Source organism: Hesperophylax consimilis, chromosome 17 (genome assembly GCF_061612785.1).
Source record: "Hesperophylax consimilis isolate HC1 chromosome 17, BYU_Hcon_1.0, whole genome shotgun sequence".
NCBI lineage: Eukaryota > Metazoa > Arthropoda > Insecta > Trichoptera > Limnephilidae > Hesperophylax > Hesperophylax consimilis.
Genome location: NC_142852.1, coordinates 19,647,626 through 19,672,238, shown reverse-complemented (window position 1 = coordinate 19,672,238; position 24,613 = coordinate 19,647,626). Strand labels below are relative to the sequence as shown.

The 24,613-nt window shown below is 33.3% G+C and overlaps 2 long non-coding RNA genes across 2 annotated transcripts; both read right to left on the bottom strand.

The window, feature by feature from the left end:
* Nucleotides 1–8,853: 8,853 nt before the first annotated feature.
* On the bottom strand, nucleotides 8,854–9,703 carry LOC149416164 (uncharacterized). The gene is made up of 3 exons (XR_016303655.1): nucleotides 9,506–9,703; nucleotides 9,085–9,175; nucleotides 8,854–8,980 (listed from the first exon to the last, which is right to left on the bottom strand). It is a non-coding gene; the product is annotated as an uncharacterized LOC149416164 (long non-coding RNA).
* Nucleotides 9,704–22,542: 12,839 nt separating this feature from the next.
* LOC149416163 (uncharacterized) lies at nucleotides 22,543–23,834 on the bottom strand. Its single transcript, XR_016303554.1, has 3 exons — nucleotides 23,796–23,834; nucleotides 22,790–22,939; nucleotides 22,543–22,636 (listed from the first exon to the last, which is right to left on the bottom strand). It is a non-coding gene; the product is annotated as an uncharacterized LOC149416163 (long non-coding RNA).
* Nucleotides 23,835–24,613: the final 779 nt, after the last annotated feature.

Here is a 24,613-nt window from a genome sequence, read left to right as displayed (position 1 = left end):
AGTGAAAAAATTTCCAGAAGTTTTTACGGATAAAATAGGAAAGTTTAACAAGTACGAAGTGAATTTAACCTTAAAAGATTGTGCTGTACCGATATTTCGTAATCACAGAATAATGCCGTTTGCTTTGAAGGATAAAGTTGAAAAAGAATTAAGTAATTTACTTTCTAACGGTATTATAGAACAAGTTCAGTATAGTGATTTCGCGAGTCCAATCGTACCTGTGATTAAGGAAGATGGTAGCATTAGATTATGTGGTGATTATAAATCTACAGTGAATAATCAGTTATTAATTGACAAGTATCCGTTACCTAGAATTGAGGAATTTTTAACCAAAGTGAATGGAGGCAAGGTTTTTGCTAAAATTGATTTAAAATCCGCATATAATCAGTTTGTTTTGAAAAAGGAGTGTAGACGTTTCACAACAATAAATACCTACTTGGGATTGTTTCAATATAAACGTTTAGTGTTTGGGTTAGCACCAGCGCCAGCAGTTTTTGCTAAAGCAATGGCAAATTGTTTATCAGGATTACGGAACATGACGTTCTACTTGGATGATATTATTGTTATAGGAAAAGATGAAGTCGACTTAGAAAAAAACGTGTGTCTCGTTTTAGATAGGTTAAAAAGTTGTAATTTAACGGTGAATAGTGAAAAGTGTGAATTCAATTTAAAAGTTATTGAATTTTTAGGTTATAAAATAAGTGAGCAAGGAATTCAACCGTGTCAGCGGAATAAAGAAGCCATTTTAAACGCGTCAGCGCCTAGTGATTTAAATAAATTGAGAAGTTTGTTAGGTATGGTTAGTTATTATCGTAATTTTATTCCAAACATGGCAGATATATTGTCACCATTATACGATTTACTTAAAAAAGATGTTAAGTTTCAATGGGATACAGAACAAGAAAACAGTTTTGCGATAATAAAAAAAATATTAACTTCGGATAGGATTTTAACGCATTTCGACGAGAATATTCCTGTGAAACTTGTCACGGATGGAAGTTTGAATGGGATCGGAGCAACGTTAATCCATGTATTTTAAAACGGCGTAGAAAGACCAATAGGGTTCGCAAGCAGAACTTTAAATAAAGCGGAAAAAAATTATTCGATTTTGGATATTGAAGCAACAGCTATAATTTTTGGGATTAAGAAGTTTTATCAATATTTGTATGGCAGAGAATTTATTTTAGCTGTAGATAACCAGCCTTTGGTCAGAATTTTCGGCCAGAATAGAGAAATTCCTAAGATTGCGGCGTCAAGATTACAGCGTTATGCAGTTATGTTAGGATCGTTCAATTTTACGATTGAATACGTAAAGTCGAAAAATAATTGTTCAGACTTTCTGAGCAGGTGTCCAATTGAAAAGGTTAGCTGTGAAGATAATATAGAGTCTGGTTACATTAATTATTTTGAAAATAACGGGTTTAATTTGTCTTTAGACGTGATAAGAAGTGAGACCGAAAAGGACGAAATTTTAAGTCAAGTAAAACAATTTCTTATCGAGGGTTGGCCAGCATCAGTAAAAAAGGCACAAAATGTTAATTTTATTAGAGTTTTTTGGGAAAAAAGGTTGGAATTGTCATTGATAAATGGGTGTATTTTATATCAACATAGAGTTGTTATTCCTGAGTCTTTAAGACAAGAAGTTTTAAAGATGTTACACAGATCTCATTAAGGGGTTTTTAAGACTAAAGGCATTGCGAAAAGCTTTGTCTGGTGGCCAAAAATTAATCTAGATTTGGAGAAAATAACAGAAAATTGTAGAGATTGTTTAGAAATTAAACCAGAATCACAAAAGAGTTCATTAGCAGTATGGCCTTATGAACCTGAAGTATGGTTCAGAGTGCATATTGATCATGGTAGCTTACATAATAAAAACTTTTTAATTGTGATAGACTCTTCTTCGAAGTGGATCGAGTGTCTGGAAGTGAACAGTCTGTCTTCAAAAGAAAATGTTGAAGTACTTCATAGATTATTTTCACAATTTGGTTTTCCAGCAACTTTAGTTAGTGATAATGGTACGTGTTTTTGTTCTGAGGATTTTGAAAATTTTTGTAAGAAAAATGGTATGAAACATATTACTAGTCCAGTTAACCACCCGAGTAGCAATGGGCAAGCTGAGAATGCTGTTAAAACCTGTAAAAATTTTCTTAAAAAAATTTGTAAAAATAATAGATTTCCTTCAGATTATAAAGAAAAGTTAGGTAACTTTTTAACTGACTATAGAAATACCGTTCATGCAACAACAGGGTGTGAACCATCTGTATTATTAATGGGAAGAAAAATTAGAACAGTATTTGACTCTCTGATTCCTAGGAAGGTTGAGGAAAGAACGAATACTTCAAGTTCTACTCGTCAACAAAAATTAATAAGAAAGGTTATTCAGAGTCAAGTCAATCAGAAAAGACAATATAAGGGTAGAAATAAGTCAGATTTGAATATAGGTCAGAAAGTGATGACTAGAGATTTCAGAGCTCAGGGTAATAGGTTATGGGTCCCTGGGGTTATTGTTGAAAAAAAAGGTAGAAAAATATATATCATAAAAATTAACAAGTCTTATATGGTGTGGAAAAGACATTTAGACCAGATAAAGAAATTACATGTTTCATGGCAGGAGGGAGATAAGCCGGAAGTCGGTACGTCTGACACTAGGGAACTGTCGACGGATGAAGTTAATCTTAATTAATGAAGGTATGTTACGTAATAGAAGTGACTCTAATACTGTTTCTCCATGTTTCAGGTCTAACCCATGGCAGGGAAGACTTCGGCCAAGATGAGGACCTCGCAGTCCAGGAGGAGGAGTGGACGGGCGACGAGACAAGAGAAGGGAAGCAGAAAGAAACGCGGCATATGATAGTTAATTTTATAAAAAAAAATATGTTGTGTTAATTGTTTAGTAAATGAAATATATAAAATAAAATTGTAAATGAAATATGTAGTAATAGGGTATGATATATATAGATAGGGGCATTCAATTTTAGTAGGGGAGGATGTAAGAAAGGTTTTTGGTGGTACGCCTGCTTGTTGAATGCGTAAGAGCGAGATGACTGATAGGGGTATAAAAGATGACGGATGCATCTGCTCGCTCTCTTTACCAAACCGACAGCTCAGAGATAAGACGTAGACAATCCGCACTTAATTGTTAATAAATTATTATATTGGAACACGCGTTCTATTATTGTGTTCCCACCAAGTCTGTAAATAACAGTATAACAGTTATTTAACAATGTTAACAATGTTAAATGTTCCGTGAGTGGATATTGGCACTCGAAAAATGATTAAAATGTCACTTTAAAACCAAAAAATATGGTTTTTTTTAGCTTCATTACTGCGCAATAGGCTAATGTACATATTGGCATACTTAACTCAGTTTTGCAAAAAAAGGTCTATCGAACATACAAGAACTAGGACAGCGAATCGGTATCTAAAATTGTAGAAAAAGCTGTGAAACATAGACTCTGTAAGTTCCTCGAAGATAAAAACATATTATCAGACAACCAATATGGTTTTCGCAAAGGTAGGAGTACATCTGATGCAATAGCTACCCTCACAAAAATTGTTTCCTATAATCTTGACATTGGTCGCAAACCACTGGCTGTCTTTCTCGATCTTGCAAAAGCATTTGATACGGTCTCTCATTCCTTACTGCTAAAAAAACTACATCAGGTTGGAATAACAGAAGTAGCATACACATGATTTGAAAACAATCTAATGAACCGAACAAAACAAACTCTCATCCACTCTGACAAAAACATATAAGCGAAAAATTACCTGTGTCCTTTGGTGTACCTCAAGGCAGTATACTAGGACCAATTTTATTTATAAACTTACTTTGTGCTATGAATATTGGAGGTAAAATATTATCATTTTCTGATGACGCTGTTCTAATATTCGAAGATGTAACATGGGAATCAGTCACTAACAATGCTAATAATGCTCTATTAAAAGTAAAACATTGGCTGGACACAAACCTCCTCACACTTAAGACGAAATAAGATCCTAAAAAAATATCAGTTATGGGCGTGAACGCGCTTAAGTGGGCGAAGCCAAAAAAGTTTCACTTGCGCTCCGCGGCATCGAAACAAATATTATAATGTTTCGGGGTGTGGAGGAATGAAGTAAGTTGGGACGGGGAACACGACACGTTGAGTTGACCAAGCGCGGTCAACTCGGTTCGAAGTAAGAGCAGCGATGAAATCCACTAGATGGTACCCATGAGTAAGGTTTGAACATGAAATGCTTAATAATGGGCGTCTTTCAAACTATGTGAATAGTAATATTAAGTTGAATGTGCATGTTTTAGGTAAATTTCGATAGAAACGTTACCTATTGCAGAAGGAGCTCATGATTTTATGATTCTTATCGACTAATTCATCAAACTTATTTGATACCATCAACCATACTGCTAGACGGTAGGCAGTAACTTATGACTCGTAACCGACGTGTTCTTCATTGACAGATGTCAAAGCAATACGGTATTCAATCACGAATCATTTTCATAATATCTGATCATAATTATATCTGAATATAATGACAAGATAAATAAAATATCAGTAATTTTCAATATTTATTATTATCGTTTACAAAAAGTTACATAAAACAAATAATTATGTAATGTAAAAAGCATAAGATGCAACTTTTTGTATAAAGGCCATAATTTATTATAATATAAGTTAGAAATAGTAAAAATAATTTTATATAAAAAACGAAAATAATTATTCAATAAACTAGCATTTCGTCGAAATCTAAATGACGCTTTCCAAATTGACGTTCTTTACATACAATATCTAAAATATGTAGAGGATCACGAACATTCATAGACCTTGTGACTCCAGGATCGATAAGCTCGACAAGAATGCAATCCATTTAAAAATTAGTTAATTTATTAAGCATTTTTTCTTCCCAGAACTTGTCATCTCGAAGTATACGCTCAACTATCTCTAAGTTAGATAATTACAATCATAAAAAGAGTCGTGCTGCGAAATTCTATTTAATACATTTAAAGAAAAAATATGTCTAATTTCGCATGTTTTTAATTATTAATGATTTTTTAATTATTTCTTGCTAAAGCAATCCCGATGAGTTACAAAACTCACTGAAAGACGGGAGGAACTTACAATACATAGGTGGGAGTTAATAATTACAATTTTACATTGATATTTTGATGTCAAAATTACAAGTTGCACATACGAAACAGTACGAAAATAGAAAAATATAATATATTTACTAATAAAACTTTTACACAAAAAATAGTTTTTACATTACAGTTATTTTACATGTCAGATTGTCGCCATAGATATCATGTCTCAGCGATCACTGTACGAGTCGGTCGAGCGTGCGAGCCCACATACAATTTAATACTTAATGACATTTTTCCTATTTACAGAATAAGGAAATCTATTTTTAAATCAATATTTAGCTTCTAAATACCTAATGTATTTTATTATAATATGTATGTTTTATTGTAACAGTTAGTTTTAATGGTTAAAATAATTTTTCTAGTCTCGGCAAAACGCACCAAATCGTCACAAGTAACAAGGAGCTTACCTTTATTTTCGACAGGGTAAATTTAGTAACTAAATAACTGTTATTACTCAGAACCGATACGCTTTTTTATTAATTAAATAAATCGATTTTAATTGACTAATGCGTTGTAAAATATCGGCATCTCGTCACAATTTTTATTAAATGATGGCAGTATGTAAAAATTCAACTTTTACGCAATATATTGAATTTTTCCTTTTTTTTAACCACTCTGCTATTTTTGTGTACTTTACAGACAGCTCAAACTGCGATCGATTCATCAACGTCGTTCTATCTCCTTTTGTATTACGGTAAGATATATGTGATTTAAGCAGTATTCGAAAGAGGAAACATTTATTTTTAAAAAAATGTTCATCTTTGCAGATTTAGCAGATTTCTGCCTAAAAACTGCTAGTAATTACTAAAATCGACGATTGAATCAATTGTACCGAGATCGTTATAATATGGACTAATAGGCAATGCTTGTAAATCTTCTACATTATGTACAGTACCAGTAGACAATGCTGCTTCTGCTTCGTTTGGAAAGATCAAATGTTCTGCGTTGACAAATAGCTTTTCAGAGTCATTTGGTTGGCATTGTGTTTGTTTCGTAGTGGAAGTCAATTTACATGTCTTCGTATTTATCCTACTTTTTTTAAGTTGGCGCAATTGCATAGCTTCAACTATAAACTGAGGTTCTTTGATTGGCATATTTCGCATTAAACGGGAATCAAGGAGTTCCGGTAGTAGACAATCCATGTAAAATCTTATCAACTTTGTTTCCATACATTGTTTCCAAAATGCATCGTCCTTTCTGATATATTCTACTTTCATTGTATTTTCTTTTCCAGTCCAAAGGCCGAACAAACACTTTTCTTTGCCTGTGACACGGAGTTGTCCTTGTATTTGGTAATACCACGAGTGTTGTTTATTGATGACCAGCTGGCCTTTAATTAATTTCCAAAAAGTTAGTTTTCTTTTACGTATAGCTTCGTCTAATCCCATTTTAAATGCTGTTATTGGACATTTTACTTCTACAACCATATCCTCGGTAACGCCGTCCGGCGAAGCGCCTAAAAACGGGTACTCCAAATCAATGTACAGTCCACAAGGACTAATTGTCACATTTTCTTGAACGGACAGTTGTTGAAGAGCCACCTTTTCACTGTCGATTCCATGCCGAATGGCTGCTACATTTAACAGACTTTTTGGATTTAACAAGTTTTTCACTAGCGGTCCGCAGTTAATATCTTCCCTTCTTTTGACTACAGTTCCGAATAAGGAAGCCGTTAACATATTCCGCCTTAGTTGCAACCATTCACCAGAATCTCTCTGCAAAATGGTTTCTTTTTGGATTTTGTCCCGGTTTATAATATTTTCTCTTAAATTCAAAAGAAATTCTTCTTTGCTCTTCTGGAAACATTCTGGTAGTATATCTGGTTGCTTGACATTGACACCATGAATTTCTTCATTTTTAGACATTTGTTGAAGAACACGATTCTTTTTCCTCATATACCGTTGTGTATTCAATACTCTTTTTTGACGTTTGGCTTCAAGAATTTTCACACGTGTGCTAGGATTATGATAAAAAGATTTTTGTAAATTGCACAGTGGGGCTCTTGTATTAAAAGAAACCACAGCACCATGGCATCGTGCCTCATAGGACTGCCTCATTGCAAAATTTATCCTCTTTCCACCTATGAACTTGGCGATTATGCCATTAAATCGTTCAACGACATTGCTATCCACATCGTGTATGAGACTGCGTGCATGTGCACCGACAGCAGATGTTATCAAAACGATTCTTAGCCACAGCGGGCTTCCTTTAAGCATCTTCAATAAACTGGAGTCACCCGTCTTTTCCGCAGAACAAAAATAATTTCTACACTTGTCATGGTTTCCGAAAACGTGATAGGGTGAATTTATAATGTCTTTATGCAAATTTTCGATTTTTTTCGACAAGGGAATGTTAGAAATTTTATTGTATTTGATTGAACAGGTAACAGCCTTACGGAGAGACATAATATTACTAATGCTCAATAATTTTCTCAAATTCTTGGGATATTTTGTGTCAGTGACAAGAGAGCGTAGTTTTGTACAAAAGTTACGTAACACGTGATTTCTGCATTCGATCTTTTCCACTGTATTGTCCAAGTAAGGTCGGGCCTGCAATATTTTGGAATACGTGCTGGAGTCTCCATCTGATACTAGCCGAGCATAAATTAAGTTGTATTCTTTAATCGATTCCCTAAAACCCTCGAGAAGAATATCTGACTCCATGCCGCTTGAAGAGCCGGTGTAATTTTTAAAACATACATGTCCTTTAGGTTCAGTGGCTTTTTTTTCTGCTCGAGCGCAAATACAACAATATTTGTTACGAACTGACATAAACAATACCTTTCCAAACTTCTTTCCAATAATTGCCGCTGCTCCTGACAAAGAGGAATAGTTTGTTCGGTATGATCTCTTACCCCAGGATCCATCTGCAATCACGTCAATCATGGCGGTTCCATTTTTGTTGACTCTTCCTTCTTTTAATGCTGCATCCCTTTCTTCAGCAGCTGCCAACGCCATACAATCGATAGAAGTTTCCTGCCATTTTTCAGATACTTCTGAATGTATTTTCGTATACAGTTTTGGAGACATTGTTGGTATGTCTACTGCTGCTAAAAACTCCTCCAACTGGTACTGTCCCCCACCAATTGCCATAATCCCAGACACCGCACATCTATTAAGATCCAAAGATGCACAATCATCATCGGTCGAAAGAAAGCTTTGATAATTGCAAAAATTGCATTTTATTGTAAATTTAGAAATAAGACCAGTTCTTTTTTCGCTTACTATTTCCAAATTTCTTAGACTACATCCAAAATTTTCGCAATGTTGACTAAATATTTTGAGTTTTTTTAGAAACATATCAACGTTAACCAATCTACGGCCTTCAATCAACATCTCAGTCTTGAACGGTTGACAAACTTCCACCTAAAAGAAAAAAAAGTATATTTTCACATTACTTCTTCAGCGTAAAATGATTCATCATTCAAACATATAAAATAGAATTTTCTATTCAACTATGTTTCTCTTTATATTGCTTTTACATACCTCGTATGAAATTGGGAAGGAATCAACTTCAATATCATGAGTGCTAAGCCCGAAAGTTGAGGAATCCCAGGCGTTTGTATCTGGTGTAGTCTCTTGTACATCCTGTAAGAAGACTATTTGTTGGAAGCTTTGCATGTAAATATGTACGGTCATTATATTATATTTGGCAAAACAAACAAATGGTTGCCTTCAAGGTAAATCTGCGGTGGCTGGTTTCTACAAACTGAGCTAGTCTTGTTTTAAAATAAAGTGTTCTTACTTTAAGGTTTGGGCTGGAAACGGCATGCACGTTAGTGTCATAAGAACTAGAGCCAGCAAATAGTGAAAACTTTTCAGGTTCATTCATCTCTGGTCCGTGCTGAAAAATAATGTCAGTTTTTGTTAATTTTTTTAGAGCGCTTATTTAATCATATAAAATTAATATTATTTACTTTATATTTACAGAAATTGTGAAAAAATTACCATGTTGAGTGTCGGTATAGCGTTTAACACAATACTCGTATTTTCTTTATTATTTGCAATATTATCTGGATGAAGTCTTGCGGAATTTTTCCTAAAATGAGAAATACTTGTTAATTATTTAAACTGTCTCTATTCCCTAATTATTTAGAGATGTATTAAGACATGCCCGACAAACTTTCACCAACGATTCCTGAGCTTATTTGGTGTAAAAACTGCATTTCGGTAAAAATAAAAATATGTCACCGGAAATCAAAATTAATTTACTTCTTATACTCCAAATTCAATATGCTCAGAAGTTTATCGACTGCGTATATATGTATATATCTACATATATAAAATTATTTAAGCTGACATTGTACAATTATGTTCTGTAAAAAATGTATCCCAAAGATCTACTTTTATGTGTGTATTTAAGTAGTACCTTCTCCATTCCGCTAAACATTTTCCTTGGTGCCGTAATTTTGTTCGGGATAAAACTCCTTTTGTCTTCTGTTTTCCCATATTTAACTGAAACGTAAGTATATATTAGCCAAGAGATTTATTATAAATTGGTTCAATTTTACCTTAAATTTGAAAATCATTTCAACGTAAGTAAGTGCAGTAACTTGGGGAGATAATTGCACAATTCTATCTACAACAAATGATCTAACAATCTAAACTTAAAAGATTAATGACTCTTTTTAATATTCGAATGACTTTAGGTACTTTATAGGTGACATATGTCTAATTTTCTGTATGGAGAAAAACTTTCGATGTAGAGTTTTTGTTTTATGGAAAAAAAACTTTCGAATTTCAAAAATTTGTTGTTGGGTAATTTAACTGGTTTTGGTGGATTAGAGCTTGGATACGTATTAGAGTTAAAACACATAAATTAAATACCTATTTATTTTATGAAATTTTATTTTCTACAAAATTAGTATCAATAATTTTTTTCACAAAATTGTACTGGAAACGAGATATTTACAAAAAACCAAAGCTAGTCGCGCAAAAAACTTGTTTTTTTCAAAAATATACGCACCTTTATGACTTTCTACCTCGGTACCTATTAGAGATTGAAGAAAATTGTTTTCTCAAAAGTTGTAAGTAATTTTATTTTCTACTTTAATTGTCTAGCTAATTTGGCCGAAATTTGCATTGGGAATGAGATATTTTGGAAAAACTAGATTTTGGAGCGATTTCGGCCGGTTTTTTTCAAAATGGCGGCGCGAGCACAGGTGTGCCAAGGTCGGAAATTCATATTTTACATCAGGGGACCAGTTTATAAAATATATAAAAAAAATTGGGACTACTGGAATAATTACGATCGCGAATCGTTAATTGCCCTGGAGTATTAGTAATGAAACGAACTCTTCACAAACACTTAATTGAAATATAAGAGAATACCACTCCTTAGTAAAAAACTCCTTTTATTTTACCATAATTTATTAGATATACCATTGTTACAACTAAGATGACTGTATAATTAGAAATTTATGTAAAAGCCCAGTAGGGCGTAAATAAAGGAAAACGATTCTAGTGAAGGGGCCACTCTATAACATTCTGTGCCGCTGATTGCCAGCCAGCTCGCCAAGTGTCGTAAAAAACGGATTAATAGTAAAAAAGTCTACTTGGGCTAGAAATGATACATAATAACATAACGACAATACTTTAGTGTCATCTTTTTTCTCAAGTGCCTACACATTTACGCATTTAATTTTTGTTAAAATATTATATTAGGTATTTATAGCATGTCTGAGTTCTTCACAATCAGTTCCAATTTTTCCGTGCCCAAAAATTGGTGTGACTGAAAGCCAAATAATATAATTTATATGTAAAAAGAAACTACACTGTTTATAATTATTATATTTGAAATACTTTTTACGAAAAAAAATATTTAAGGTAATATTTAACTATTAAAATAAAGAAACTTAAGAATTAAAAAACTTCTACTAAATAAACTGTTTTCATATTTTTTTAACAATGTCCAAATTTATCTGAAACATAACCACTGTACACATTTTAAGAATAAATAATTGAAAAAAATATAATGTATTCTTTTATATTGGTGAAACATATACTCACTTGAGGAAGAAGTTAAAATATAAAAAACAGAAAATTTCACTAATAGATTTCAAAGTAATAGTTTGATTAAATAAAAAAATACGTAAAAAAATGACCGAAGCGACGGGCCGGGCGACACACAACCTTACAGGCCGGAACTTTGACGGCGTCTGAATCAATACGTAGTAACTCCTTGTCAACGCGCACACAAATATACTACGCATAATCCAGAGTTTTGAAGTTCTGGCGGTTGATTTTTGTGTATCTGGCCAGAAATTGAATTTTCGCGCGTGTTTTTATTTTAATTAATTCGTATGAATACATTAATAAAATCTCTAATCTTTTTTGAGGGATTCGTCGGGAAGTTACTAATTCATCGTCTAGAAAAATAAAATCTGGTACTTGCCGCTTATCTTACAACATTTTACATTTAATATAATGTACTTATCGTTTTACATAATATATTTAATGGTAAGGTCCTGTTTTTATTCATCTTAAATATAAATAACTTGCATCCCTTCGAATCCCTCGAGAAACATTTAAGATTTTAGTAATAAGCTCATCAGAAATAATTAAAATGTGAGCGTCGGGGCAAATCCCCGTTATCAGGGTATTGTGTCGCCTTAACATCGACAAAACCCAATATATGACATTTTCCATCCGCAAACATAATGTACCCAACAACTGCCCTAAACCTATCATTTACTCGTGTTCACTCAATTTACAAATTCATGAAATCACACCTAATATAAATTGCACGTGTTCTACCCTTAAATCATCAAATGCAGTTAAATATTTGAGAATAATCATAGACAACCAACTACGGTGGGAAGCCCATATCAGTGACACAGTAAACAAACTTCGTAAACTCTGCCATGTATTCTGCTCCCTTAGGTCCATCTTTGATTTACAGACTTTAAGAAGCGTATATTTTGCCCTTTTCCAATCTATAGCAACATATGGTATAGTGGGATGGGGTGGTTGTGCTGAATCCATTATTAATCCTATTATTACAGTTCAAAAACTAATTTTGAGAATTATATTAAAATGCAAACCTTCTCATCCCTCTAATGAACTCTTTGCTAAAATCAGGGTCTTAGATATACAACAGTTATTTACTAAGGTAAGCATTTGTTACACACGAAAAAATGACCTACTGGTGGCTCCACAACACCAAGCTCACACCCGCTTTTCATCAAACCTGGGTTACGTGGTTCCTCAAACTAAAAACTCATTCGCTCAGCGGCAATTCTGGTTCATCGCGCCTAAAATATACAATGCATTGAGTACCAACTTAAAGTCAAGTAATTCTATATCCATATTTACTGCCCGTGTACATCAATGGATATTTGAAAGGGGACGACCTTTTTTAATGATTATATGAGTTCCTAAAACAAACAAAAAAAACAAAAAAAACTTCTTTCCAACATGTCTCATATCACGAAAATTAAAATTAAGTGTTGAACATAAACATGTTGTCTTATAGATAATACCTACGATAAAAATAAACTTGCACACAAACAATTATATGCATTAAATAATCTAAATTAATTATGTTTATATTTTAATCTTAATGTTTGATATTTTTAATTTTTATTTGTATATTTTTAAATATACATATACTTTTTCCTAATTTTTTAGTTTACTATTCATTTTAATATATTTGTTTTTAGTTTTATTTATCATTAAATTTGTTTTTTTTTTCTTTACTTCTTTCTTATGTTTCTATAAAATAGTATTTTTTAGTTCTTTTATGTCATTGTTATTATTATTTCATGTATAACTTCCACAACACGGGAATTAGCCTAGTATGGTAGTTAAAAAAATGATACATGTAAACATTTATTAAATAATAAAAAAAATAAAAAAAAAATCTGGTTCTGATTTAAATTTATTGATTGAAAATGGGATAAATTTTGTTTTTTCTGTGTTTAAGGAGAGAAGATTTTTATCGAACCAATTTTTCAGTATATTATCAGATATTTGCCAAGTTATTAACAGTATTCCAATTCGAACCTTCGATTATTATGACAGTGTCATCAGCATACGATATTATTTTCCCGTTTAGTTTTCGTATGAATATGTCATTAACATAGATGAACAGTAACGGACCCAGGACTGTACCTTGCGGTATGCCGAATTGACTCGTTTTTGGCAAACTAAACACATTGTTAACTCTTAAACCCTACCTGGGGTACTGGAGTACCCCCCTGGTGTTTAAAATATCAACAATTTTGACAATATTGCACTATTGCAAAAATCGCTATAGCTAATCTACTCTCGATAAATGGCGCGTAAGTACGTCGGTAAGCCGTGACCTCCCGGCAAGTGCAGTCGCATCCACAGGTGTTCCGGGGTACCCCAGTACCCCGTGGTAGGAATAGTGTTAGTTCTTCCTTCCAGTTATACTTGAATTACTGAAGTTGTTTTTCGACACCACTCTGGTAAGTTTACAGATTATTTATGATTTACTTTACTTTGTGATAATGGCTACAGTACAGTGTTGATAGAGAGGGCCTGCGCCCAGTATCGAGACATTCATGGACTAATAATGTGTTATGAATGTAATGACAGTGTATGCAGTGTAATGAGGTGTTGTATTGTTTTCAGATATGGAATCCCAGGCTCGAAATCTTGGGGGGGGGGGGTAAAATTGCAGCTGCTTTTTTAGTTTCTGACGACGAAGAGCTAAACCTAGGAGAAGATTCAGAAGATGAGCCCGAAAGTGTTATCGAGGATTTCTGGGACCATGCTGAAGTCCCATCTCATGAAGACGGTGATCAAGTGGAAGGAGATGAAGAGTATTTAGTGCCTGACAATGATGGGGCTGGTATAAATGAAGAAGATAGGCGCTTGGTTCGTGTGCTAGATTCTCCATTATTTCTGTACAGAAAATGTCATAATAATGTTATGGAACTGACTGCTCCCGTACAAGGTCTTAATAGAAATCTGACATGTAACAATTGGTTCACGTCTATACCCACGGCCAAGAAGTTACTGGAAAAGGGTATAACATTAGTTGGAACTGCAAAGAAGAATAAACGAGAAATTCCTCGTGTATACTTGGACACTAAAAATTGAGAAAGATGCACCTCAATGTTTGCCTACGACGGACCTCTCACACTTTTGTCGTATTGTCCTCTGAAGTCAGCTAAGAAAAAAACTGTAATCATGCTGTCCACCATGCATGACAGCCCTGACAAGGATAATGAAGTGTACCTTCCAGAAATAATACATTTGTATAATAAAACCATATGCGGGGTGGATGTGTTCGACCAACTTTGTAAGAAGTACTCAACATCCAGGAAGACCAAAAGGTGGCCCATGTGTTTCTTCTACGGGTTGCTAAATGCCGTTGTTGTCAACTCTTGGGTCTTATTCAAACTGTCAACTAACATTGATAAAGAGAAAATAACCAAACGGCGTGAATTTCTTTAGAGTTTGTCAATGGCACTCATATATTCTCATATGAGAGTAAAATTTCAATGGCCAAGATTACCCCGGGATATCAGAGAAACTATAAGTGCAGTCTTGAATATTCATAGTGAAGATCATAGGCCGGTCCCTGATAATCTCAAATCTGGTCGCTGCTGTTTTTGTCCGCGCACAAAGGACAGAAAATCTCGATCTGTCTGTAACACTTGTCGCCGCCATATTTGTGCTGACCATCAATACAAAATCTGTCCTTCATGTGACGACAAAAATGTCTATTAGTTTTTATTAATAAATTTTATTGTATTTTCTTATTACTTTGCCATAATACAAATAATATTTAAAAAAATATCGAATACTTTTATTTTATTAATTTTTTTCTGCCCGGGGTACTTCAGTACCCCGTGGTAGGAATAATTACATTCCCAGAGTGGTAGGGTTTAAGAGTTAATTTTGACGACTTGAGGTCGTTTGGAAAGGTAACTTTTTACCCATTCTAGAGCTGAACCATTTAATCCAATGTTTCTTAATTTACTTATAAGTTTGTCATGTGATATGCTATCAAACGCTTTTTTGAGATCTATGAAAATTCCAAGGCATTTTAATGATTTATCTAAAGAATTATATACCAGGCTACTTAATTTTGCAATTGCATCCTGTGTGCTTCTCCCTTCCATAAAACCGAACTGGTTTTCATTAATTATACCATTGCATTTTATAAATTGGCTCATTCTTTTTAATATTTTTTAACTATTTTTTCAAAAATTTTGCTATATTAGAGATGACTGATATGGGTTGGTAATAATTGTTTACTTCTTCTGGATTACCTGATTTAAATATTGGAGTAATGGTAGTTTATTTGTAAACTGATGGGGATACTCCGCTTTGAAAACTTGTATTTATTATATGCATTAATGGTTTGGAAATTAGTTTTTTAATATTATTGTAGAAAGCAATCACTTTGTGGTTTGACATATTTAATAAAATAAAATACTTTTTTGTTTTAAAACCACGATATTTATTAATTTAAGAACCGACCGGTTTCGCTTTACTTAAGCATCATCAGGGTACAAATTAATACTAAACAAGAAGTACATAATGTGTGTATATATATAACAAAATATAGAGGGAGACAACATGATACAAATATAAGCAACACAAAGACGGTCATAAAATACATTAACATAAGTGCACAAGTAATGGAAAAACCGCTAGATAATTATGTAGACTAATGGGTTATATCAATAAATCGGGAGAAACAAAGCATCAACTGGCATGGTGGTAAGGAGGTAAGGAGAACTGGGATTTTTTTTTATTTTTTATTTTTTTTATGGGTTTATTGGAAACAGACCTAATATTGGACTACTTGATATGTCTAATTGATTATTAAGTATCTGACTTTTGGTTTTTACAGCTTTTTTAATTTCTAGCGCCTCTAAGTTGTTTAGTCTGTTACCATGCCCGTTTTTATGTAAGATGTTAGCACCGGTGCTATGACAGAATGTATGATCTTTATCGATCAAATGATTTGCGAATTCGGAAAACCCGTTATTATTGAGGCAACGAAGATGCTCCTTTATCCTAATATTAACATTACGTGATGTCTTACCGATATAGAAAGCCGAACAATTATTGCAATTTAATTTATAAATCCCCGAATGACTTAATTTATCGTCCTTATCTTTAGAATTAATTAGAAATTTACCTATATTGTTATTAGTATAAAAGGCCGGTTTGACTTCAGAAGGAAGGTTTTTTACACTTAAGGTAGAAAAGTGATTAATAAATAAAATTCGCCGCCATTGAAAATTAATATTATTATCATTGATTTGAGGACAAGGACTAGCAAAGAGGAAGCGATTAATGGCTATTTGTTTTAGCTTTTTATTTAAGATTAAATCTATAAAATTTGATTCATAGCCATTATTTACTGCTATGTTTTTAATTAGTTTTAGTTCACTATCAAAATTACTATCGGACATTGGAATTGTGACTAAACGATGGACCATTGAATGGAATGCGGAGTGCTTATGTGAAATAGGGTGATTGGAGGTGCTGTGTATGACAACGTCAGTATAGGAGGGTTTACGAAAAATGTTAAAATTAATTCTGTTATTAACGATCGATAAGGTAAGGTCCAAAAAATTTAAGGTTGAATTTATGCCTATTTCTAATGTGAATTTAATCTTATTATGAAAAGAGTTTATAAGTTTGAGGAAGGAATTCAGTTGACGCTTAGTCCCTGTCCATATACACAAAACATCATCAACGTATCTTTTCCAGTACAAGACATTTTTAATAAGATGTGAGGTACTAGATAAAATTTTATTTTCTAAGTTATCCATGAATATATCAGCAATCAGAGGACTGGTAGGGCTCCCCATAGCTAGGCCGTCACGTTGCTGATATATAACATTATTAAATTGAAAATAATTTTGATTCAGGCATATATTAAACAAGGAAGTTAAATCTTTTATCAAATCTATAGAGAGATCGGAACTATTTAATAAATCAGAAATTAAACATTTACTCTCTTCTATGGGAACATTGGGGAACAAATTTACAACGTCAAAAGAAATTAGTGTAGAATTACTAGGGAGAATCATATCTTTCAATTCTTCTACTAATGAAAAAGAGTTTTTAAGAGTATGTTTAGGTGAAAAAACATTGGTATTTTGAAACACATTAGTAATAACGGATGATATTTTAAAATTTGGGGCGTTACAACATGAAACCACTGGCCTGACGGGGCAATTATTCTTGTGTATTTTAAGGAACCCATATAATTTAGGAGTTTTGGGATTTTTAGTTAAAAATTTAACTTTGTGATATGATTCATCTTTGAATATTTTAGTTTTACATGCTTGAAGTGTTTGTTTCACATTTTCTTGGAACTTATTGGTTGGGTCTTTCGCAAGTATTGTGAAATTGTCACTGTCAATGAAGTCCGCCACTTTAGAATTATATTCATTTCGAGGGAGTATGATCACTGTATTCCCCTTGTCCGCTTTCGTGAGGATCAAATCTTCATCTGTTAGTTTGGCACGAATATTCTTCACTATAGTCAACTCAGGATTTGGGTTAGGTTTAAATTTAGGTATTATTTTTTGTAAAGTTTCAGCACTTTTGTAACAGAATTTTTTCAGTTTACCACATAGAGCTGTGTCTATATCCACTGCTACCTCTTCTATTGCCGCATTAAAATTATTATTCGAGTATTTAAGGTTATATTTTAATCCCTTTGCCAATAGGGATATCTCCTCAGGAAGAAAATGTACAGAAGACAGGTTCTGTACACGGTCAAAAAATGTATGGACCGACTCCGGGTTACTAATATTAATATCTGGATTATTTATACGGCACAAGTTCTTGAGTTTTTTATTTACTGTATTAAGTTTATTAAAAGATTTAACTGACACTAGGTATCTCACTTTGTCGTCAAATAAGTCCCATTCGACTGGGTGCAACTCATACACTAGTTCAGTATGTAATAGTTTTAAATTAAGTTTGATATTATTACGTCGTTTGTATTCACATTTTAGATAGTATAAAGTGATGTGTATTAATATATACTTTTTCAAACAGTGCATAAAAATGAAAGTGTTTCCTAACTATTTAAATGCGCAGTTCAAAAGCGCCAAAAATCAATCATTAATTCCTCAATCTTCCATGTATAAAGCTAAATTGGCGTGGTTGAAAGAGGATGAATTCCTTCCTCAAACTTATAAACTCTTTTCATAATAAGATTAAATTCACATTAGAAATAGGCATAAATTCAACCTTAAATTTTTTGGACCTTACCTTATCGATCGTTAATAACAGAATTAATTTTAACATTTTTCGTAAACCCTCCTATACTGACGTTGTCATACACAGCACCTCCAATCACCCTATTTCACATAAGCACTCCGCATTCCATTCAATGGTCCATCGTTTAGTCACAATTCCAATGTCCGATAGTAATTTTGATAGTGAACTAAAACTAATTAAAAACATAGCAGTAAATAATGGCTATGAATCAAATTTTATAGATTTAATCTTAAATAAAAAGCTAAAACAAATAGCCATTAATCGCTTCCTCTTTGCTAGTCCTTGTCCTCAAATCAATGATAATAATATTAATTTTCAATGGCGGCGAATTTTATTTATTAATCACTTTTCTACCTTAAGTGTAAAAAACCTTCCTTCTGAAGTCAAACCGGCCTTTTATACTAATAACAATATAGGTAAATTTCTAATTAATTCTAAAGATAAGGACGATAAATTAAGTCATTCGGGGATTTATAAATTAAATTGCAATAATTGTTCGGCTTTCTATATCGGTAAGACATCACGTAATGTTAATATTAGGATAAAGGAGCATCTTCGTTGCCTCAATAATAACGGGTTTTCCGAATTCGCAAATCATTTGATCGATAAAGATCATACATTCTGTCATAGCACCGGTGCTAACATCTTACATAAAAACGGGCATGGTAACAGACTAAACAACTTAGAGGCGCTAGAAATTAAAAAAGCTGTAAAAACCAAAAGTCAGATACTTAATAATCAATTAGACATATCAAGTAGTCCAATATTAGGTCTGTTTCCAATAAACCCATAAAAAAAATAAAAAATAAAAAAAAATCCCAGTTCTCCTTACCTCCTTACCACCATGCCAGTTGATGCTTTGTTTCTCCCGATTTATTGATATAACCCATTTTTTTTTTTTTTTTTTTTTATTTAAAAAGAAAGACAAACATTCCCAGGTTACGAATAACCCAACAATGTTTGAATCTCCTACTACCACCACAGAAAGCCGAAAATGTTGCTTGTGTTGTGATGGAGGACTTAGCCAGCCGAGGAATCGAACACGCGACGCTCGGGTGAGACCCAAGCGCTATGCCCACTCAACCACTGACCGGTCATCTACATAGTCTACATAATTATCTAGCGGTTTTTCCATTACTTGTGCACTTATGTTAATGTATTTTATGACCGTCTTTGTGTTGCTTATATTTGTATCATGTTGTCTCCCTCTATATTTTGTTATATATATACACACATTATGTACTTCTTGTTTAGTATTAATTTGTACCCTGATGATGCTTAAGTAAAGCGAAACCGGTCGGTTCTTAAATTAATAAATATCGTGGTTTTAAAACAAAAAAGTATTTTATTTTATTAGTTTTTTAATGTTTTTTTAAAATATGAACTGTAATTGCATCAAAGCCCGGAGCAGAACCTCCTTTCATACAAGTTATAATAGAAACTATTTCGTCCTCTGTGGTAATTTCAGATGTTGCCATTTTTTTTCAGCATCAATATTACAGTCTGGAGATGATATATTTGGGTCAATATGTAAAAGATTGGCTAGATTTTTCCCTACGTTTGCAAAATAGGTGTTAAATATATTTGCAGCTTTTGATGGGTTTTCTTTACAACATGTTTTCGAGTTATCATGATTAATAGCACAACTTTCATTATTCCTGAATTTTTTTTTGTCAATTATTCCATTTATCACCGTCCATACTCTTTTACTATCATTTTCAGCCTGATCAAACTTATGTGTATAATAACTTTCTTTTGTATGTTTTATAATATAATAAAGTTTGTTTTTATATGCTTTAAAATGATTGAGTAAATTTTGATTATTTGGTTGTTGAGTAGTTAATTTGTATAGAGCTTGCTTATGTCGTACAGATACTATTAAACCGTGAGTAATCTATGTCTTTATAGGTTTTAATTTAGATAGTTTGGATTTGGGTATTATATTATTTGATGAGTCATTTATGTATTTGGAAATTTTTTCTTCATTGAAATAATTCTATCCAATTTTCCGATTCTAATTTATTTTTTAATGTATCCATATCGAGTAATTTTTTTGAGGTATTTTTTTTAAATGATGGCAATATAGGATTGCTAAATTGATGGATAAACATACATGAGTAATGATCATTAATATAAGTATGAAAGACAGCTGATTTTATATTGTGGATATCAGGAATATTTGTGAAAATATGATCTTAACATGAAGGTCGTTGAGGTGGAACGTTCCTAGTATATGAATTTACGCACGATAAAAAGTTAAGTTCCGCTAAGATGTTGAGGTATTTATCTTTATCCATACAAGAGTAGTCGTTTGCGATATCTAAATTGATATCCCCAACAATAACATTATTTTTGTTTCTAAAATTGAATAAAATATTTTTTAATCATCTATAAATTGTGATATTTTCGACATAATGCGTACGATAAATAGCAATAATGTTATAATATTTATTTATGTCCTTAAATTCAATATTCAAAATGTTAACATTTCTAACACTGTTAATCTCTTTAATATTGAGTACATTGTACTAGTTGGATATTAATATTCCGACACCAGAGTTTTTGTTTAATTTTGTTATTGTTGTATAATATGAATACCCCTGAATAGTATAATTCAATTCCCCGGGCTGAATGCGTTTCTGTTAATACTATGCATCCCGGAAAATAAATAAAATCTTTTAATGATATTATTAATTCATCTATGTTTTTTTCTATGGTTCTAATATTTACATGAAATAAGCTAAATCCTTTTTAAGGGCAGGTTAAATTGAAATCTTTTATGGATTGACAAAATTTTTCTTCTATAAACATGTAAAGGGTTTTTTTCCTGTATGAGTCAGCATGTGGCTCTTTAAATTGCTCTTTTGAGAAAATTAATAAATGCACTTAGAACATGAAAAAGGTTTTTCTCCAGTGTGAATCAGCATGTGGGTAGTCGAATGGCTTTTTTTACTGCATAAATAGTTACACTCGGAACATGAAAAAGGTTTTTCTCCAGTGTGAATCAGCATGTGGCTAATCAGTTGACCCCTTCGATAACATGCATGCGATTAGTTGCACACGGAACATGAAAAAGGTTTTTCTCCAGTGTGAGTATATAGCTCAGCATATGGCTCATCAGTTGACCATTTCGATAACATGCATAGTTGCACACGGAACATGAAAAAGATTTTTCTCCAGTGTGAGTAAGCATGTGCCTCATAAGCTGACCATTTCCATAATAAGCAGAAATGCACACGGAACATGAAAATGGTTTTTCTCAACTGTGAGTCAGCAAGTGCCTCTTCAGCTCACCCTTTCGATAGCACGCATAAGTGCACAGGTGACATGAAAAAGGTTTTTCTCCACTGTGAGTCAGCATGTGGCTCGTTAGGTCGATCTTTCGATAACATACATAGGTGCACATGGAACATGAAAAGGGTTTTTCTCCACTGTGAATCAGCATGTGACTCTTCAGCTGACCCTTTCGACAACACGCATAATTGCACACGGAACATGAAAAAGGTTTTTTGTCAAAGTGAGCCAGCATGTGGCTCTTTAAATGACCCTTAAATCAGCATGTTCCTCTTCAGCTGACCCTTTCGACAACACGCATAGTTGCACACAGAACATGAAAAAGGTTTTTTTCCACTGTGAGTCAGCATGTGGCTCTTTAAATGACTCTTATGATTACATGCATAGTTGCACACGGAACATGAAAAAGGTTTTTTTCCACTGTGAATCAGCATGTGACTCTTCAGCTGACCCTTTCGACAACACGCATATTTGCACACGGAACATGAAAATGGTTTTTCTCCACTGTGAGTCAGCAAGTGTGTCTTCAGGTCACCCTGTTGATAACTCGCATAGTTACACTCCGAACATGAAAAAGGTTTTTCTCCACTGTGAATCAGCATGTGCCTCTTCAGCAGATCCTTTCGATAACACGCGTAGTTGCACATGGAACATGAAAAAGGTTTTTCTCCACTGTGAATCATCATGTGCCTCTTCAGCTGACCCTTTCAACAACACGCATATTTGCACACGGAACATGAAAATGGTTTTTCTCCACTGTGAGTCAGCAAGTGTGTCTTCAGATGACCCTGTTGATAACTCGCATAGTTGCACTCCGAACATGAAAAAGGTTTTTCTCCACTATGAATCAGCATGTGCCTCTTCAGCTGACCTTTTCCATAATATGCATAATTGCACTCGGAACATGAAAATGGTTTGGAGGAGTAGTTTTGATGAGGAGGAGTGAACCCTTTTTCAACAAAATGCGTCTGAAGATCTGTCGAAAAATTTGAAAAATAACATGGGTGAAAAAGACTCAGTTAAACTTATTTCCTAAACTTAAAGTAAATAAGCGAAGTAAGTTAGTAGAAAGGTAAAAAAAATAGGAGAATCCGAATCGATCATGTTTACAGTGAAAAATTGGTTTTACCTGCTTCCTTGGTAATTCTTCCAAAGCGTTCTAAGCATTCCTCTTTTACATCCGGCAGGTCTATGTCAATTTTCATATAAGTAAGCGCCGCTTCATCTTGTCGGGGTCCAAGATCCTCGTTTATGGTAACTGTCTTCACATTAATGTTTCCTGGAATAAAAAAGGACAGTTAATAGAATTAATCTTTGCATGGCCAGCCCCGAACCAAACGGCGCCAGGCGCGAGTTTAATTTTGGCTGCCAGAACAGTCTTAATTAGTACACGCCGAGGCAGGATATCACTGAAATCATTAAAATGATGATTTGTGTTATTTGTAGAGCGGAATTTATAGGTTAAGTATTCGACGCCCGGAGCGAACTGCACCAATTGCGCCCGCATAGGGCCAGCCCTGTATCTTCGTCAAATTGATATTTACGAGAATTGTTTAAATTTTAAAACAATAAATTGTTCTTTTAGGAATAAACATCATTGATCAACAAGGTCAATGTAAGATGAAAAAATGAACTCAGATGTCCGCTACAGGGACCGATTCTTCAAGAAGGAAAAACATTTCTCTAGAGCACCTGTAGTAGAGAGTTTGGTTGTTTTTAGTCAATGGGATATTATTTTTCCAATAAATATTTATGTTTTTATAACGTATAATACGTGTTATTCACATCATATCTCAAATAAAATAAAGTGAAAATCTGGGAACCGAACACTTGTTATGAATAATATAACAAAGTTTAATGAGTGCTGTATTTTGGTATTTTCAGGCAAGGACGCATACTAAGGTAAATACCCAATACACCTCATGTTGTATGAGAGAGGATGTTGTGCACAAGTGTTTGTCCTGTTTGCACGACATTTCAAAAAAGACATTGATTCCGGACATCGGAATTTAAATTTCTATATTTTACAAGTGTGCAATACAACAAACTGGCTGTCTGAGTACTCTCCGCATATTGCGAGCATTCTTTCGTTACAGCTGGGAGGTCGAAATCTAAATCAGAAAATGCAATTTCACCTCCATCTTCTTCCTGGAGCCCTGGTTCCGTCTTGATGGATGTAGTATCTGGCTTCAGTAGATCCATGGTCTGCTTTGGTAGAGTTTGGTTATTGATTTAACCCCAAAAAATATATCTGAAACAGAACATTGTTAAAATAAAATAAAATGATAAAATTTACAAGTTAAATTAAAACAGGATACATGATTTTTAGTTTAACTCGTTAATCATTCCTCCTTACGTACCCTTAAAAATTGAATATAACAACCTGCAAATCCAGATACGGAAGAAATATCTTGGGCTGTGCATTGATATACACCTAACTTTTAAACAGCATATTATATTCAGATATTGATACTAAAATCAACCCTCAAATTAGCGTATTTAACCGGATATCATATCTGTCACAAAATAAAATTAAAAAATGTATATATTATACCCTCGTACATTCACTTTTAAACTACTTGATTGGAATCTGCATATTTATTTATTTTTTCGTGTTCTCCATAAAACGGTTATACACCAATATATAATGGAGAAGATTACACAGTAAGAAGTTTACAGAGGCAGTTTTACTATTTTGTGACATGTGTTAAAAGATAGTTACTGAATTGTCTGTAGGTGACATTGAAAATGTCGATGGCTAATGCAGATTCGTTAAGCAGTTGAGTCGCTCTGTTTATTGGCGCGTTCTGATAGGCAGAAGTCCTCACTTTCGGAGCATATAAGAGTGCATGGGATCTCCCTCGAGTATAATTGTTAGGGACATAAAAGTTAACCTTTTTCAGAATAGGCGGATTGTGTATTGTACCAGAGATTAACTTAAAAAAGTGTTTGC